Below are 12,326 nucleotides of genomic sequence, written 5' to 3'. Positions count from 1 at the left end.
GAGTGCTGGACAGGTTAAACAATCGTGCACTATCAGAACTAAATGATTTAGGTCAGTGCTCCAAAAGAGCATCCGCGCTGAAGGCCTTACTCGCGTTACTAAGGTTTCTGCGGTCTAGGGACCTTCACGATAGACATTAAGAACGCCGCCCCCTATACCGCTCTATAGTGTATGCGGTTTGTTTGTGCTCGTCTCTTTCTTTCTCCCCCTTCCGCTCTCTTTCTCCTTTTCCCCTACTCCTTCCCCCTGTGCAGGGTAGCCAACCGGAACTACCTCTGGTTAACCTCCCTGCCTTTCTGTGCATCCTTTTCTCTCTCTCTTCATCGACGGTATGATCACGGACTAGCTAGGGAACGTGTGTGGTCCTCACTACGAACCACACGCGGGAGCTCGCGGCCGGCTTGTGTATGAAAGCATTCTGCTCATTAGTTGTTGATGTGGACGGAGTTCCTGGCAAAAATTGATCTAAATGGCCAGATTTAGTCGAAAAGAGAAAAAGGAAAGAAAGATCCATGCATTTAATTGTTATTTTGGTTCTAAAATCGCCTGTTAGCTTAATTGTCTCCTGAGTTTTCTTGTCTTTCTTCTTCTTGTTTTTCTGTGTTTTCTTTCTTTTCTTTTTTGTGACACGCACCCATATAATGCATACGCGGTACGCTTGAGAACTTCAACGGACAAGCTACTTAGTAAGGCGCTTATTTTTTCTCGGTCATCGCTTATTCTGGAGGTATATGCTTATAACCGTCAGAATGCGCATGGTTTCAGAGTGGTCACAATGCAGCATTTGTAATTTATGAAGCTTGTTTAGCAGTCGAATTGGTTCCTACATATAGCATGACAATTTTCTTGTCCCTGGACTACCGTGAGTGAGTACTTTTGAGCCTGTTATTCTGAACTATATGTGAACAAGTCGTATTTTTTACCTGTAGATGTTAATACTGTTTCCAGTCAAGCTAACTCTCTCCATTTTTCATGCCCATCTCTATCATCACTCCCACTATGCATCTCTCTCGCGTTCCGGTTTCTCCAACGCACATTGAATAAAAATTTCCGTGTGGGGTCAGTCTTGCCATACTCCGCCTCACCGACTCCATACAGTTCAATCAAAGCTAAAAGCTTTTTCATTCAATCAGTAGAGTGAACATTAAACCACATGGTAAGCTTCCGGGGCATGTTCAACCGAGGCTGCGACGTCTTCTGGTGAGATCACACGACGTATACATACAGTTTCGAAGCCAGCTCGAAAGTGCACTGTTTAAAGAATGACCAGCGAGTAATTCCCTTTCTAGGGAGGGCATTCGCGTTGTATTTTCAAGTTTCACAGAATGGTTAAGTGCAACGTCACTGACAACCCTCTCTGGAGAAAACGTCACTCGGAGAACAGCGCGGCTTGACAACTCTACCGGATTGCTTCCTGAAGCCAACGTGTCAGACGAGTTTCTTCTGCTGGAGCGAGTTAATCGCCTTCACCCGCGCGACGGCCCCAGCGCTTCCGTTCCCAGTGGCGGCCATCCCACATGCCGGCGACTAAAATATTCAGCAAGACTATCTTTGTCTACCTTACCTTCGGTGCGGGGTAATTAGATCAACCATATCCCAGAACTTCCGTTTCCAGGGTGGTGAGCCAACTTACCGGAAATGCTTTCTGTGCATCTGCGACTGGCGTCATGACAATTGCTTTGCATTCCTTTTGTGCCGGACAACAGCCCCAACCGTAAGCTGAACGCGGCACTTGTGTTTTCAGTAGTGGGGAGAGAGAGAGAGAGAGAGAGAGAGAGAGAGTCAGTGTGAAGAGAAAGTGCCACACACCGAGAACGTCGCAGCGAGCTTAAGAACTCGGAGAAAATGTTTCCTCCAAGCATTGTTTTGTCTGGAATGAAGCGTCAATCACCAACCGGAGGCGAAGAATCTGGACGAAGTAGCCGGCGATCGATTATTCAAGACCCTCCCACAGGAACTCGCCCGTTTAATGGCCCCTGCCCTTCCTGGGACCGTGTTTTGGGTTCGTTTAGGCTTACCAATCAAATGGAACCCTGAAAATAAACTCCATAAACGAACAACTTGTTAATTATGGTCTAAACACATTCCTCCCCCCCCCCCCCCTTCTTTTTCTCCTCGGGTGAAGGTCGCCTTGTCCAGTCGAGGTCGCGTCAGTGGCAACCGCTTTTTACAAACCGCTTTACGTAGCGTTTGCCTGCTCATCTCGTCATAATCGTCGCCCTCTGCTTTAATGGCATGGAACGCAGCTTCACGGCTATCGAGAGTTCTGTTTTCATTTCTACAATGCGTGATGAAGCAACTACGAAGTAACTACCAGCACGAGCGAACGTGGCGCTCACTTTTGTTCGCAGGACGTGAATCTGTGCGTAGTGTACCGTATGGCTAGCCCTCCGACATATTTGTACAAATGAGATTAAGAAAAATGAGAAAAAGTAGATTAAGAAGTTTGCAGGTACGACATGGCCACAATTAGTACATAACCGGGGTAGTTGGAGAAGTATGGGAGAGGCCTTTGCCCTGCAGTGGGCGTAACCAGGCTGATTAGGCTGATTTTATATATATATATATATCCGCCCTCCCCCACAAACTATATATATATATATATATATATATCCCCCTCCCCCACAAGCTATATATATATATATATATATATATATATATATATATATATATATATAGTTTGTGGGGGAGGGGGGGACGTGCAACTCAAACACATCCAACCAACTATCGCCCTAACCTTCACCCATGTTTACTGCAAACCGGTGTGCGCGAAGCTTGGTCGTAGCCAAGTAGATGCAGTTCAGAAAATGCGAGCAGGTTTTGGAGGTGACGCTATGGACGTGACGCATACAATGGAGTGGCGCAAAGGCTTCAAGAAAGGCAGGGCATTTGTGTACGGTGAGCGATCCTTTCAAAGGCCTTAAACAAACCATAATGATCTTATTAGGAAGTGGACATCGTTGGTTAATGCCGGAGAAATTGGTGAGCTGGAGGATAGGAAAAAGTGTGCTATAGACGCCCTTATGAATAGATTAAGGGTAAACAGCGTATGTCTGTAAAGCTTGTGCCTGCCGGATTTTGACAGAGGAATTCCAAGATTTAGATCACCATAGATCACGCTGCTGTTCGTGCGACATTTTTCAGTATTTTTTACACAGCCTATTATTTCGCTGGTTTGTCAAGCTTTTAGCTCTCCGCGCATGACCTCGTGCGACTTCTGACTGCTGCGAAAAATTTAAACGCAATCAACCTAAAACGAATGCATTTTCAAACCCGACAGGGAACCGACTGCAAAGCGACGGCTGCAGAGTGGTTGCAAGACTGTTTCGTGAAGCAGAAGAACCGCGTGGCTCGCGATGCAGAAGCAGGAGGGAACTACTGACGACGCATACACCGGGCGAAGCTTTATTTTTTCCATGTGCCTGGTTGCATATTAAGGCACCAGCGCAGTAAGGATAAGAACACAGGAAACGTAAAACTGGCGCCAGCGTATTTCCAATTGCTAGTAGGTACTGCGGCGCGTGGCACTTGCGGAGATGACGGACGTTTGCGCGCATGCGCGAATAAGAGCGGGCGCGAGAGAGGAAATGTGGGGACTTTTGCTCCTTGAGTATACGACTCCGCCTAGACACTACGGAGGAGTTTGTTAGCGCGTGTTGCATGCGCTTGTCCCTAGGCGCGCCGGCAGAAGTCGCGGGGTGCGGTAGTGCTGAACCTAGCATCGCAAGCATCGCCTGCGCGTGCCAGTGGTGTATAAGACCGGCGGTCCGCTATCACGGACAGCCAATTTTTATGCGAACACCCCCTGGCACATTTCGGCCTCCGCGGCCCCAACCCATGAGCCGCGCTGCTTCCAGCTTTGAGCCCCCCGCTACCGCTTGGGTGCCCCGGAGATCCTGCGCCGCCTCCTTTATTATAACCTCAGGTGCTCTCCTGAGGCCTCAGTTTGCCGGTTACATGTGCCCTCCTGGAGCAGTGCTTGTAAAAAATACAATCTATCGTCGTGACTAACCAATGACCCGCGACTTATTCAACACCAGTCAGAACCTTGCCCTTCAGAGACAGTGATTACCACATGGGCCGTCCGTGCCCACTGCGTCACCGCGTGGGCAGTCAGCGGCGGAGCGTAAAAAAAAAACTCGACCCTCCTCCGCCATGCCGGCACGCCTAGGGACAAACGCACGTTACATGCGCAAAAAGCTTTTCCACCGTAGTGCCTAGGCAGAGTCACATATTCAAGGAGCAAAGGCCCCCAGATGTTCTCCTCGCACCCGCTCTTGCTCGCGCCTGGGCAGAAACGTCGAGCGCCGTCAAAAGCGCCATGCCCCGCTGTACCTACTAGCAATTGTAAAAACGCGGCCCCCGGCCACGCGGGCTAGATTTTGAAAGCGATCTGCGTTGTAGACAGAGTGCGCCGAGTGCTGATAGCTTCGTATGCGCTGTATTATCGCCGCTTACTTCGCGTTGAAGTGACAGGCAGCACGAAGGTCACTTAGCGCGCTGCTGCTGGCCCGCTTTCTCACTCCAGCGTTTTAACAGCGAGTGTGCGCGGTCATCGAGTGAGGTGTGTTCATGTTCACTTCTCCGCGCGTGACACCATGCTTGTTAATTTAGTTAGTAAGCGAATGTTTACAAGTCTATATGGCCGATAAAGCTACTATCCTTACTTTGTGTAGCTGTCTACTAATCTTCTATCGCAATAGATGCTTCGCCTTTCGGGCAAAATTGCGCCTTTCTCTTTCCTCTTTTCCTTTATTGAAGACCACACAGAATTTAAAAAAGATGCCTCTGGCATGTAGCACAGTTCTAGTCTTTTAGCTCGAATACTCGAAGAGGCATACACTACTTGCGCGGGAAATCGTAATCCATAATTAACTAATTATGAAGAATTTGTTAATTGCATCTTGAATTGAATACTTTACGGCGCATATTACAATATGCGAATTGTAGCCGATGATCCTGAGAATGGCACTAATTTCTAGATATTCATTGCCAAAGCGGGCGGCAACATGCACTGGTGGTCCAATTACTTTCGTGTTTCAAGACATAAAACGATGTTTTCTTTTTCTTCTTCTTAATGGGGCCCTGAACCACATCTCAGCCTTTGTAAAGAAACATAGTCCGCTTATAGCACACGCTGCTGTGAACATCTCAGCCAAATTTTCTAGTCAAATGCTCTTTTCAACAGAGGCATGAGTCTTTCATACGCAAAGACAGCCGTACTTCCTTTCACTAGACGGCAGCTGAATAATTTCCAACTTACGCTTAATGGGCAAACTTTGATGTTTGTGAAAGAGCATAAATTTCTTGGAGTTATTCTTGACCGCCAGCTAACATGGGCTTCACACATCCGCGCAATTGAAAAGCAGACCAATGCAGTAATAAACGTACTTCGGTGACTCGCAGGTACAACGTGGGGGTTATCAGTCTCTTCGCTACTACAAGTTCATGACGCACTCATAAAACAAAAAATTGCTTACTCGGCACCTATTCTCCATGGTTTATCGCAAACTTCTTAGGAACGTCTTCAACGTTTACTTGCAAGAGGGCTGCGAGTGTGTCTTGGGGTTCCGCAGGCTACCTCGAGTTCTTTAGTAATTGCCGAAGCTCGTCACCCACCATTTCCAGTCATACGAACGGTTGAAACATGCCGACACATTTATCGCATCTTAACCCAACACGAGAATCATCCGTTAAACCTCGCGCTTACCGAAAGAAACAAAAGCAAAATTCACGATGTTGTTCGAGAACATAAAGCATTATTACCAAGATTTGAATTATGCAAAGTGGATGTTTGTTACCCTCCCTGGATGTTAACATGTCCTAAAATAGAATTATAGATTGACGGGATTATATCTAAGAGAGACATGTTCATAGTAGCCGCACAACAACTGGCCCTCTTCCAAATTTACTCCTTATATCCCCAGTACATCCACATTTATACAGATGGTTCGTGTCATAAAAATTCCTCGACTTCAGCATTCGTCATTCCACATTTAGCGCTAGAGCAAACATTTAAATTATCCCGAGAGACATCTTCCACCGTGGCAGAACTGTTTTCAATCCTGTGTGCTTTGCGTTTCATAACATCAAAAGAACATTCGGAAAAATGGGTTATCTTTAGCGATTCGCAAGCCGCTCTCACATTACTACAGAGCAATAAGAAAAATTCTTTGAACACTTTGCTACTATATGAGACACTCAAAGAACTTACAAAAGCAAGCGCAATGAACCACGTAATTGCATTCCAGTGGATACCTGGGCACTGCAATATTCCTGGTAATACTGCAGCGGACGCAGCCGCGAATCGGGCGCACAATAACGCGGAGACAACCAATCTTCCTCTGTTGCGTAGTGAAGTCCGTCTGCTCCTGAGACAGATTTCTTGTCGCCTCAGCGAAACTACCTGGTTTGATCAGCAAACTAAAAACTCTGAGTTATACTTTATAAACCCATGTATAAACTTATCAATGCCGGAAAACCTAAGAGACAACAGAAAATTTGAAACATTGGTACACCGCCTGCGTCTTGGTACTGCATTCCCTAAACACTTCTTGTACAGCATAAAACGTGTCCCTAGTCCACAGTGTTCTTGTGGCCATCCAGACGAAGATGTGCATCATCTTCTCCTCGAGTGCACAAAATACGATCCACAAAGAAGGGTACTGCAAGCAAATTTGTTGATGTTAGACAGAAGACCGTTCACTCAAAAAAAAGATACTTGGCCCATGACCAACTGCGGGCCTTCAAAAAAGAGCGCTTCTTGCTCTGAAAAAGTTTTTAGAGGAGACCAACATTTTGGGAAAATATTAGGTATCAGATGATCGGAATACGCTAAATGAGTAACACAAACGTTGTTTGTGGTTCATAATTGGTTTATGTGGTGATCACAACTTTTGCCCAATATGTATAATTCTGTTCTGTACTTGCAGTGCATTACATGTGTTGTGTGTTTTGGCTGTTCGAAATATCTGACTTTATGTATGCGTGCGTGGACTGAACTAATGCACAGAACTTTGCGACTCATGTACTGTTGGACTGTACATATTTTATTCATCCAGTGTTCTACTGAGTGCCATATTTCGTGTCGCTATTCTCCCTTTTTACGCAAATTCGTTTCCTTTGCCAAGTGACAAGGAGTAGCCGGTGCCACCATAAAGGCGCCAACCTCTCCTAATAATCATTTCAATAAAAAAAAAGAAGAGGCCTGCTCTTCACTCTTTTCGGTCTGCTATATTTCGTCCTATAGCTGATTCCCATACGCAGCTGATATGGGCCAATAGGTGACATAAATCGACACGGGTGTTTGGATCAGTGCGCTTCTTCATACTGTTACTGTATATATTTATTGACGCAGTTTAATTAACAGGCTGAAGTAAGCGAAAATCTGCGTTTCGAATTTCCATAGGAATTACGTACTTCCGGAAGCCGACTATAGCCTCCTCCCTCTTGGCAGCGGCCGGCCGAGTAGACATTGAACTTTAGCCACCCTACTTATCTGTGTTGTAGCCGTTGGTTCTCGCTAATTTCGACTACTATTCAACAAGTCTCGAACCACGTGAAACGTAAGGTTAGACGACACGCACACTCACCAGTGCGTGCTCGATCCTGCTAGCTCCTTGCTAGACGCCTAGGCAGACATCGCTTCCTGTTGAGTTAGTGACAGCGCTTCAAAACGCGCAATTTGGATGTGGCTACTATTCGTCGGTCAATCTGGTGCAGGACAAAGTGGGTCCGCATTCAGCTAACCCGGCCAGACGAGTATCTGAGCGCGAACGCGAATAATAATAATAATAATAATAATAATAATAATAATAATAATAATAATAATAATAATAGTAATAATATGATTATTATGATGATGATGATGATGATCGCTATACGCCGGTCAACCTGGTGCTGGACTCAACCCCTGTCTTGCACAAAGCGAAGGCAGCGCATACGCACCACAGTTTCATCGAGTCTGCTAGGTAGCGTGTATATCGCGGCCGGCTCGGAGTTGCCCCGACGCGCACGCCCGCTGAGCCCACGGTGGCTCACTGAGGACCACTGAGTTTGGCCAAAACCCCTCTACTTGGAAAGTAGCACTACACTTGGGTATTTCCCGCCACACTATTTCTTCGTTCTCTTTCTTTCTTCGTTAACTCTTTCTTCGTTCAAATAGCGAAAGACTGGAATCACCTACCTGCTGATGTGGTGCACCACTCCAGTAATTCATCGTTCAAGGTATTCATTGAAAATATAACCTACCAGATATGCCCACCCCTCACGTAAACTCCCAAATGGGGTATTTGGGATATCAATAAATAACAAACAAAAAATGGAAATAGGGTAACCGCGCCGTTCGTACCATCACTACCGCCACTGCTTGTGGTATAATATGCCTACATTTTGCAGCCGAATCTGGCCAATATGACCGTCGTTTTATGCTCAGTGGCGCGGCCAAGTCAATCTTTGTGCTTCTCTGCCACAATATGAACGCACCACATGCGTTAGGTTTTATTTGGTGCCATAAGTTGTTGCGGTAGGACTCACAATGTATGTCACTATGTCATTGTTTCTCATTCGCAAGTGGCGTACTCCTGGGGTGAAGCTCGTGGGAGAAAATAAATTCAGTACACGTTTTGGCGCGTTCCCAATTTCGTGGGCAAGATTTGAGGAAATACTGTAGATTTTATGTTCTTGTTAATGAATTTCGACTACAGTTCAGCGCAAAAGCGCGTAAACACTACAACCAGTTGAAGCAGGCCCGTGTTAGTTGTTAGTGACCACCTGTCTCGTTCGTTCCCTCTTTTTCGTCGACGTGTGTGTTTGCCCTGAAGTATAGCATGTATATCATTAACATGCAAGAGCTCACCTACCACTGTGTTCTGAACTTACTGGCACACTTTTCTTTTACTAGCGCCACCTTTCGATCTCATTCTTACATCACATTATGGATGTGACAAAAATACTTTTAAAATTCAATTTGAGAAGGAAATGACAGTAAAGTGTCCTAGAGCTTGCAATGTGCCAGCAACACCAATAAGTGAATCGTTCCACGTCCTAAAAGTAATTATGTTATCGAAGGGGTTCCAGGCATGAATGAAACAGAGCATGGATAAACACATGAAGCATTTTAAATTTGTCCGAGTTTTGTTATAGCGCAATGGTTGAACGAATGCATTGACGTTTCGTAATTTCAATTTGCGAGAACAGACTTGTGAAAGCACTTACAGCGTTCTGGCTGCTTTCTAGAATTTTGAGGCATATTGAGAATGGTTACAACGTTCTCTGCGTTCGCTCTCTTAACAACATTCTTTACTGGCTGCTTTCCAGAACGTTGCATTTTTTGAATGCGTAAATCTAAAGATGTAAATGTAAGGATGTAAGTAAATGTAAGGATGTAAGTGCCAGACAGTATTAGCTCTATTTCTTATTTCGAAAAATTTAGCGATCACGTGCTGCTTCATTTCATAATTTCCATGGCATTATGCATACGTGCACTAACGCATAAACGTATTTTTCACTATAACCGTGCTGACTTCAATGCGATTAATCTCGGCTTGCAATGTTTTCGTGACTCATACCTTCGTACGTTTTCCCAGCGTTCCGTCAAAGCCAACTTGCTTTTGTTTAAACACTGTTTGCAGGAATTAATGCATTTTCATATACCGACACTCATTTCGTGTGAACTCGTCTAAACCATGGTTTAACCGGATGTTGCATGTAATAAAAAACAAGAAAAAGCGACTTTTCAAAGCTGCCAAACGCCTTGGCACACCTGCTTCATGGCAGAAACACACAAAACCGCCGATAAAGAATATTACAGTGCCATCCGCAAAGCTAAATTTAAACACTGTTCTCATGACCTTCAATCTTTTATGACGCACAACCCCAGTAGATTCTGGAAAGAAATATCGCCTACTCATACTACGGTTCTTATTTCCTTGTTCGGTGACACTGGAGCTGCAATTGATTTTTTGCAAAAACTTTTTGCTTCAGTGTTCGCGAAGAAAGACCATTCCGCTATTCCATCATTACCTCATATAGATTACCAATACTTGAGCCCCATAGAAATTAGTGTCACCAGAATTGAAGCACTGATTAACAATCGCTAGATATCAACTTCTGCTGATTGATGATGTCAGTTCAAAAATGCTCAAAAACACTGTTATACTTCAAGCAATATTCTCTTTCATATACTTCGTCAGTCGCTAACAACTGGAGATATTCCAGAGGACTGGAAAACTGGAAAAATAATCCCCCTCTTCAAATCAGAGGATAAAATATACCCCTGTAATTATCGCCCAATAACATTGACATCCGTCACAGGTAGGATTCTGCAACACATCATCGTATCAGGCGTTGCGAAGCATCTATATATTATTAATTTCTTTTTTTTTTTTGCTAACTAGCGTAGGTTTAGGAAAGGATTGTCGCGTGACACTCAACTACTGGAATTTACTAAGGAAATAATATAAAATATGGACAAGAACTTTCAAACAGACTGCATATTCATCCTCATCAGCCTGTTTTATGTCCACTGCAGGACGAAGGCCTCTCCATGCGGTCTCCAACTGCCCCTGTCCTGCGCCAACCGATTCCAACTAGCGCCCGCGAATGCAATCATTTCATGGCTCCACCTAGTCTTCTGCCGTCCTCGACTGCGCTTCCCTTCTCTTGGCGCCCATTCTGTAACCCTAATGGTCAGGAGCTGACGATGTCTGCCGTATGCGATCCAACCCATTTTTATTCTCCTATGAATTTCCTTCTCATGATCAGGGTTCCCTGTGATTAATTGACCTTGGTAAGCGTACTCCTTCACAGACTCTAGAGGCTGACTGGCAATCTTGAACTCTTGCTCCTTTGCCCGGCTATTCATCATTATCTTGGTCTTCAGCATATTATTCTTCAACCCCACTCTCACACTCTCTCTGTTAAGGTCCTCAATCATTTGTTGTAATTCGTCTGCATTGTTGCTGAATAGAACAATGTCATCGCCAAACCGAAGGTTGCTGAGATAGTCGCCGTCGATCCTTACTCCTAAGCCTTCCCAGTTTAATAGCTTGAACACTTCTTCCAAGCACGCAGTCAATAGCATTGGAGAGATTGTCTCCCTGTCTGACCCCTTTCTTTATAGGTATCTTGCTGATTTTCTCGCGTAGGATTAAGGTAGCTGTGGCACCTCCGTAGATATTTTCCAAGGTATTTACGTAAGCGGTCTGTGGTCCTTGATTACGTAATACCTCTATGACTGCTGGTATCCCTACTGAATCAAATGCCTTTTCGTAGTCTATGAAAGACATATACAGAGGCTTACTGTACTCTGCGGATTTCTCGACAACCTGATTCATGACACGTGGTCCATTGTAGAGTATCCCTTCCTGAAGCCAGCCTGTTCCCTTGGTTGACTAAAGTCAATCAAGGGAACAGGCTATTCATAGACTTCTCAAAAGCATTTGATCGCGTCGCGCATTCACGGTTAATAACTAAAATGACTTTCCTTAACCTTGACTCGATAACAACCTCATGAATAAGGAATATTTTGTCATCTCGCAAGCAGTTCACAGTTGTTAACGTCACTCGTCTCCACTTAGCGATGGACTCTCTGGTGTACCTCAAGGTTGCGTCCTGGGCCTGTTGCTGTTCCTCATTTACATAAATTATCTGCCATCTAACACTAAATCAACAATTCGCTTGTTCGCAGACGACTGCATTATTTACCGCAAAATACGTTTATCTGCAGATCACGCAGCACTTAAAAGTGACCTCGATGACGTAACCGCTTGGTGCACATCATGGAAAATGTCACTTAACATCGATAAATGCAACTTAATGACATTCAGTCGGAAAAAATGTAACTCTTGCTCAACAATTCTTTATTGTCTCGTGCGTGCTCATACAAATACCTTGGTGTTCATTTCACGAGTAAACTGTGCTGGTCCACTCACATACAGAAAGTAACAGCTAAAGCATCACGCACGTCTAAAACGCAATCCCCATTGAACTCCAGCCACAAGCAGTAAGCTCGCCTATGAAACATTCGCTCGTCCGCAACTCGAATACGCATCACCCATCTCGTCCCCCATCAGGCTTATCTAATTCACTTGACATGGTTCAATATCGTACAGCCCGTTTAATTTCCAGAAACTACGACCATCATTCGAGTGTATCAAACATTAAATCATCGCTCTCTTCCTACATTGCAATCACGGAAAATAATCGCACTATGGCCTGCATATTTCACAAGATAGTCTCTAATGCAAGGACTGAAGAAGGGCACAAACGACAGGATAGTCCTGGTCTTTTGTGCCTTGCCTTTACTCATTCAAGCATGAACCAAC

Source organism: Dermacentor andersoni, chromosome 9 (assembly GCF_023375885.2).
Source record: "Dermacentor andersoni chromosome 9, qqDerAnde1_hic_scaffold, whole genome shotgun sequence".
NCBI classification, from domain to species: Eukaryota; Metazoa; Arthropoda; class Arachnida; order Ixodida; family Ixodidae; genus Dermacentor; species Dermacentor andersoni.
The sequence above is the reverse complement of the archived record's forward strand: the minus strand, read 5'-3'. Positions refer to the sequence as shown.